A 6,375-nucleotide genomic window follows, 5' to 3' on the forward strand; every position below is an offset into this window, starting at 1 on the left:
GGCAAATAAAATATTCCTAATAACTGCAATTTAAATGTAAATGTAATCAGCCTGCTTCCCTCGTTTCTTTGCCTCCTTCATTTTTGTGGTTTGATCTAAGCAGCTGGTAGGACTAGTTTACTGCCCAAACTATTTACACACTAAGAACTGAAGATGTGTTCCCCACGTCTCAAATACTACATAGCAATCAGCTTTCCTGTGTTTACCTTGCCCAATTGTTGTTTGAGTATTGAGACACTTGCATTAACCTAAATCTCCAAATATTGCCTGTACACTTATTTAAAACAGCTTCACTTGAACTATCACACTCATACTCTCATATATCTAATAACTGATAAATTCCAGCATAAAATAAAATACAATTGCCAAGTCAATTATTTTTTCCAGGAAGACAATTTTTAGTGCAGCTCTTAAAAAGGATAATCTTATTCCAGCCTCTTTTAGTTGTCAGTGACAGAAACTCCATTCAAACTGGATTAGACGGTGAATTCCAAAGTAGCTTCAGTATAGCTGTGAGCAAACGATGTCATTTGTACCCAAGTCTCTCCATCTCGATTTGGCATTGCCTCAGTCGGGGCTCCTGTGTTGGGATGAGGTGGATACTTAAGTTCAGGCTGACTTCCTCCAGCGGAGCAACACCCAGCAGGTGTAGAGCCCTTCTTTACTGATAGCACAGGCAAGAAGTCCTGGAAGTGATGGGCTGGCCCAATGGACCTCAAGCCCCTCTCTGAGGTCACTGTGAAAGGAGGATGTATCCCTCTTGTTTTCGAGGTTTAGGATGCATACTGGCCAGTAAAGTCAGGGTATGGGGGTGCCCCCCCACCACTGGGATCAAGTATGGTGGAGAAATGATTCCCCAAAAGAAAACTGGAGTATGTTTGCAAAAGACAGGAAAGGATGAAAGGCAGGTAAAAGCAGCAGATACCTACTACTGTAAGTGCAGGAATTTAAAAGTCAACATTTTACCATATGCATTAACAGAATATTCTTCTAAATGCTATCTTCATTCCTACTCATAAAACTCTGGTTTGGCCCTCAATACTATTGCTGAGTGACAATACCACTTTTAGGAATGTAAACTAACTCATTTCCAACAGAACATGTGAGAATCGTAGAACAGAAAAAGAAAGTTCAACTAGGTATCAGATTCCCTACAGGCTACTGCTGTTCATCCTCATCACCACTATCTTTTCCTAGCTACCCCTCACGGAAGCACTGGTCTACTGCTGTGTGGCTAGGATAGATCATCTCTCCTAGAAGGTTGTCTCGTCCCATCTAGCCTTACACCTGGTGACTTAGAAAATAAAAGAAAAGAAAACTCTCATCAAAGGAGTTCTTTCCAGAATAAAAGGACAAATTAACTCCAATGGTTAATTTCCTTCTTCCCTAGAATGCCAAAATCAATCATAAGTCAAAAATGGAAGTTTCTCAATTTCAACCATATCAGCGCGTAGACTCAACTTTCAGTAACAGGAAAACAACAACAAAACAAAATGACTGAGGCCGGGCGCAGTGGCTCACGCCTGTAATCCCAGCACTTTGGGAGGCCGAGGCGGGCGGATCACCTGAGGTTGGGAGTTCGAGACCAGCCTGACTAACATGGAGAAACCTCATCTCTACTAAAAATACAAAATTAGCCGGGCGTGGTGGTGCGTGCCTGTAATCCCAGCTTCTCGGGGGGCTGAGGCAGGAGAATCGCTTGAACCCGGAAGGCGGAGGTTGTGGTGAGCCGAGATTGTGCCATTGCACCCCAGCCTGGGCAACAAGAGCAAAACTCCGTCTCAAAAAAAAATAAAATAAATAAATAAATAAATAAAATAAAATAAAATGACTGGCAACTTTGAAAATAGGATGTATGGTTCCTGACACTGCAGAATGAAGACAAAGAATGCATGTTTGTCAAGTCTGCAGATGGCCAAGCACAGAAAGGACACCCTTTATCCTGGATGAACAAGGACCTGTCTTGACATGATTGTGAGGAGGCAAGTGAAGAGTCTCCATGCTGAACAAAACCAATGGTGGGTAGAGATTGAGAAAGGCTGGCTTCACTTCAGTTTGAGGGGGAAAAAAGAACTATGGGGTTTAACTGATCACAGAGCTAGTGTATGCCGACCATGTGATCCATCTACTGACAAATGAAACCAGTAGAAGGATGATGATGTCATAGCAGAGGTAACAGTTGTGGTCACATCAGACCACATCCAGGGGTCCATTTGCTCTTGTCCAGAGGCGGGCATTTGGCAAAATGAGGGGTGTACAAATCCCCCATCACAAGACTTTGAGTGCTTAATCTGGAGCAGAGAACTTGTGTTGAGGTGGTGGTGATGACACATAATAGTTCCTCAGATAGTCCAAAGACTTAAAACTTGCACTGTGTTGTTCCATGTTGGGCAGGATTTGAAGCAGTTGGTGAAAGTTAGGGGGATGCAGACCTTAGGCCAATAGCTTGCTACTGAGAACTTGCTCAGATCCCACTCCTGGGGGCAGAGATGGCATGACTCCATGTCAAAGAGGCCTTGGTGGGATTCCTGCTCACATGAGATGTAGCGCAAGATGATTTCAAACTCCCTTACTGCCCCAGGAGAATGAGCTGTAGAGGTAGAATATAAGACAGTGTGTCCAGTTCCTCCCAGAGCCAACATACCCGTTATATATGTTGGCACAGTGCCTGGAGCCCATGATACTTACAGGGGCCTACACACTGTTTTAATGGACAGGGAGTGGTGGCTCATGCCTGTAATCCCAGAACTTTGGGAGGCTAAGGCAGGAGGATTGCTTGAGGCCAGGAGCTTGAAACCTCCCTGGGCAACATAACGAGATCCCATCTCTAAAAAAGAGAAAGAAAATGTTTAGGGCCTACAAAAATAAATTACATTTTGGCTAAGAAAAAAAAAATGTTGAAGTATTTAAAGTTATATAAAAATAATGTTTATGGTGAGATTGTGGTGGTGGGAGGAACCCACGGAGGCAATAGTCATGAATGCCATTGAAAGTCATAAGGTGGCTCTGGCCCTGCATGAGGCCCGGCTACATGCATGCCTGCCTCAGCTCCTCCTGCCAGGCGATTCCCCTTCCCTTCCTGCCTTCCTCCCTGCCTTCCTGCCTTCCTCCTCCTCCCCCCCCCCCCCCCCCCCCCCCCCCCCCCCCCCCCCCCCCCCCCCCCCCCCCCCCCTCCTCCTTCCTGCCTTCCTGCCTTCCTGCCTTCCTTCCTTCCTTCCTTCCTTCCTTCCTCCTGAGTCTCACTCTGTTGCCAGGGCTGGAGTGTATGGAGCAATCTCGGCTCACTGCAACCTCCACGTCCCAGCTTTAAGCGATTCTCCTGCCTCAGCCTCCCAAGTTGCTGGGATTACAGGCACCCGCCACTACACCCAGCTAATTTTTTGTATATTTAGTAGACGTAGGATTTCATCATGTTGGCCAAGCTGGTGTCAAACTCCTGACCTTGTGATTTTCCTGCCTCGGCCTCCCAAAGTGCTGGGATTACAGGTGTGAGCCAGTGCTCCCAGCTGCAAGGGATCTCTTTCTGGCCTCAGCCAGCTCCAGCTGTGCACTGGAACAACACAAACTCCTAAACTACCCAGTCATGATACTTTCCTTCCATCCATTCTGTGGATCTGGGGATGTTCTTTTCCCATTTAAACAAAGACAGGACATTCTCCATGCCAGAAGCAACCCACTGGTCTAAGCAAACTAAAGAAAACAGGCCGGGCGTGGTGGCTCATGAGTGTAATCCCAGCACTTTGGGAGGCCGAGGTGAGCGGATCACTTGAGGTCACAAGTTGGGGATCAGCCTGGCCAACATGGCAAAACCCATTTTCTACTAAAAATATGAAAATTAGCTGGATATGGTGGCCCACGCTTGCAATCCCAGCTACTTTGGAGGCTGAGGTGGGAGAAGTGCTTGCACCTGGGAGGCAGAGGCTGCAGTGGGCTGAGATCATGCCACTGTACTCCAGCCTGGGCAACAGAGGGAGACTCCGTCATATATATCACAGTGCTATACAATTATTACACAATACCCAAAACTTTTTCATCATCTCCAACAAAAACTCTGCACATATCCAACAATAACTCTCCCTTCCCCATTCCACCATCCCTTGGTAACCCATTCTACTTTCTGTCTCTATTATACTTTCTGTCTGTATGAATTTGCCTATTCCATGTACCTTATATAAGTGAAATCATACAATATCTGTCCTTTTGTGTCTGGTTTATTTCACTAAGCATAATGCTTCCAAAATGTATCCATGTTGTAGCACATATCAGAATTCGATTCTTTTTTATAGGTGGATAATATTGCACTGTATGAATATACCAAATTTTGGTCTCCATTCATCTGTTAATGGTCACTTGGGTTGTGATATAGTTTGGCTGTGTCCTCACCCAAATCTCATCTTGAATTGTAGCTCCCATAATTCCCATGTGTTGTGGGAGGGACCCAGTGGGAGATAATTGAATCATGGGGGCGGTTTCCCCCATACTGTTCTTGTGGTAGTAAGTCTCAGGAGATCTGATGGGTTTTATAAGGGGAAACCCTCTCGCTTGACTATCATTCTCTCTTACCTGCCCACCATGCTAGGTGTGCCTTTCGCCTTCTACCACAATTGTGAGGCCTCCCCAGCCACGTGGAACTGTGAATCCATTAAGCTTCTTTTTCTTTATAAATTACCCAGTCTCAGGTATGTCTTTATCAGCAGCATAAAAACAGACTAATACAGTAAATTGGTACTGGTAGAGTGCGGCACTGCTGTAAAGATACCCAAAAACGTGGAAGCAACTTTGGAACTGGGTAACAGGCGGTGGCATCAGTGTGACCTGGATGTGAGACATGGAGTCAAAGGTGATTATTTTGGAGCTTTAAGATTTGACTGCCCTGCTAGATTTCCGACTTGCATGGGACCTTTAGCCCCTATGTTTGGCCAACTTCTCCCATTTGGAATGGGTGTACTTGTCCAATGCCCATACTCCCATTGTATCTAGGAAGTTAACTAACTTGCTTTTGATTTTACAGGCTCATAGACATAGACAGAAGGGACTTGCCTTGTCTTAGATGAGACTTTGGACTGTGGACTTTTGAATTAATGTTGAAATGAGTTAAGACTTTAGGGGACTGTTGTACGACTGGTTTTGAAATGTGAGGACATGAGATTTGGGAAGAGTGAGGGGCAGAATGATATGGTTTGGCTGTGTCGCCACCCAAATCTCATCTTGAATTGAATTGTATTTTCTATAATTTCCATGTGTTGTGGGAGGGATCTGGTGGGAGATAACTGAATCACGGAGGTGGTTTCCCCCATACTGTTCTCGTGGTAGTGAATAAATCTCATGAGAGCTGATGGTTTGATAAGGGGCCTCCCCTTTCGCTTGGCTGTCATTCTGTCTTACCTGCCACCATGTAATACATGCTTTTTGCCTTCCACCATGATTGTGAGGCCTCCCCAGCCACATGGAACTGTGAGTCCATTAAGCCTCTTTTTCTTTATAAATTATCCAGTCTTAGGTATGTCTTTATCAGCAGCGTGAAAATACAGGTTGCTTCCATCTTTTGGCTGTTTTGAATAATGCTGCTATGAACAATGGTATATAAGCATCTGTTTGAGTCTCCACTTTCAGTTCTCTTGGATATACATATGGGAGCAGAATTGCTGGGTCACATGGTAGTTCTCTGTTTAAACTTCTAAGAAAGTGCCAAACAGTTTGTAATCATGTTTTGAGGAACATGCTGAGCTGTTAGTCAACTTTGTTGGGTGGAGATGGTTGGGATGTTTGAGCTGGGAGTAGAGATGAATAATGGCTGCAGCTTGAATCAGGCCAAAGAACGAGAGAAAAAGCATGGTTAGACCTCAGGCATTCTTCTGCCCACGGTGCTGACAGGCCACCCTGGACACTTTCCTTGTCACAATGATTGTTAGGTGGACAAAAACCAGAAAATCATTTGACAAACAGAATTACTCACTATTACCCCTTGACCAAGCCAGCATAACACAGCCATCACCCAGGACAGGGGAATAGTTTCATTAGACTGAATTCTTACTTAATAGCATTCACTTATTTTTTTAATTTACAGAATATGTCATATAAACAAAAAGAATACATAAGTATAGATTTAATAACAAAAAATTAATGCTGCCAAATCCACCACTCAGCTTAAGAAATAGACCTTTACAACACGTTTGAAGGCATTTACCCCTTTCTGATCACCTTCTGTTTCCCTACCTCACATGTAACCACTATCCTGAATTTAGTCTATTATACTCTTGTTTTTCTTTTCTTCTTCTTTTTTTCTTTTTTTCTTTTTTTTTTGAGACAGAGTCTCACTCTGTCGCCCAGGCTGGAGTGCAGTGGCGCTATCTCAGCTCACTTGAAACTCCGTCT

Source organism: Nomascus leucogenys, chromosome 3, assembly GCF_006542625.1.
Source record: "Nomascus leucogenys isolate Asia chromosome 3, Asia_NLE_v1, whole genome shotgun sequence".
Taxonomy (NCBI): Eukaryota; Metazoa; Chordata; class Mammalia; order Primates; family Hylobatidae; genus Nomascus; species Nomascus leucogenys.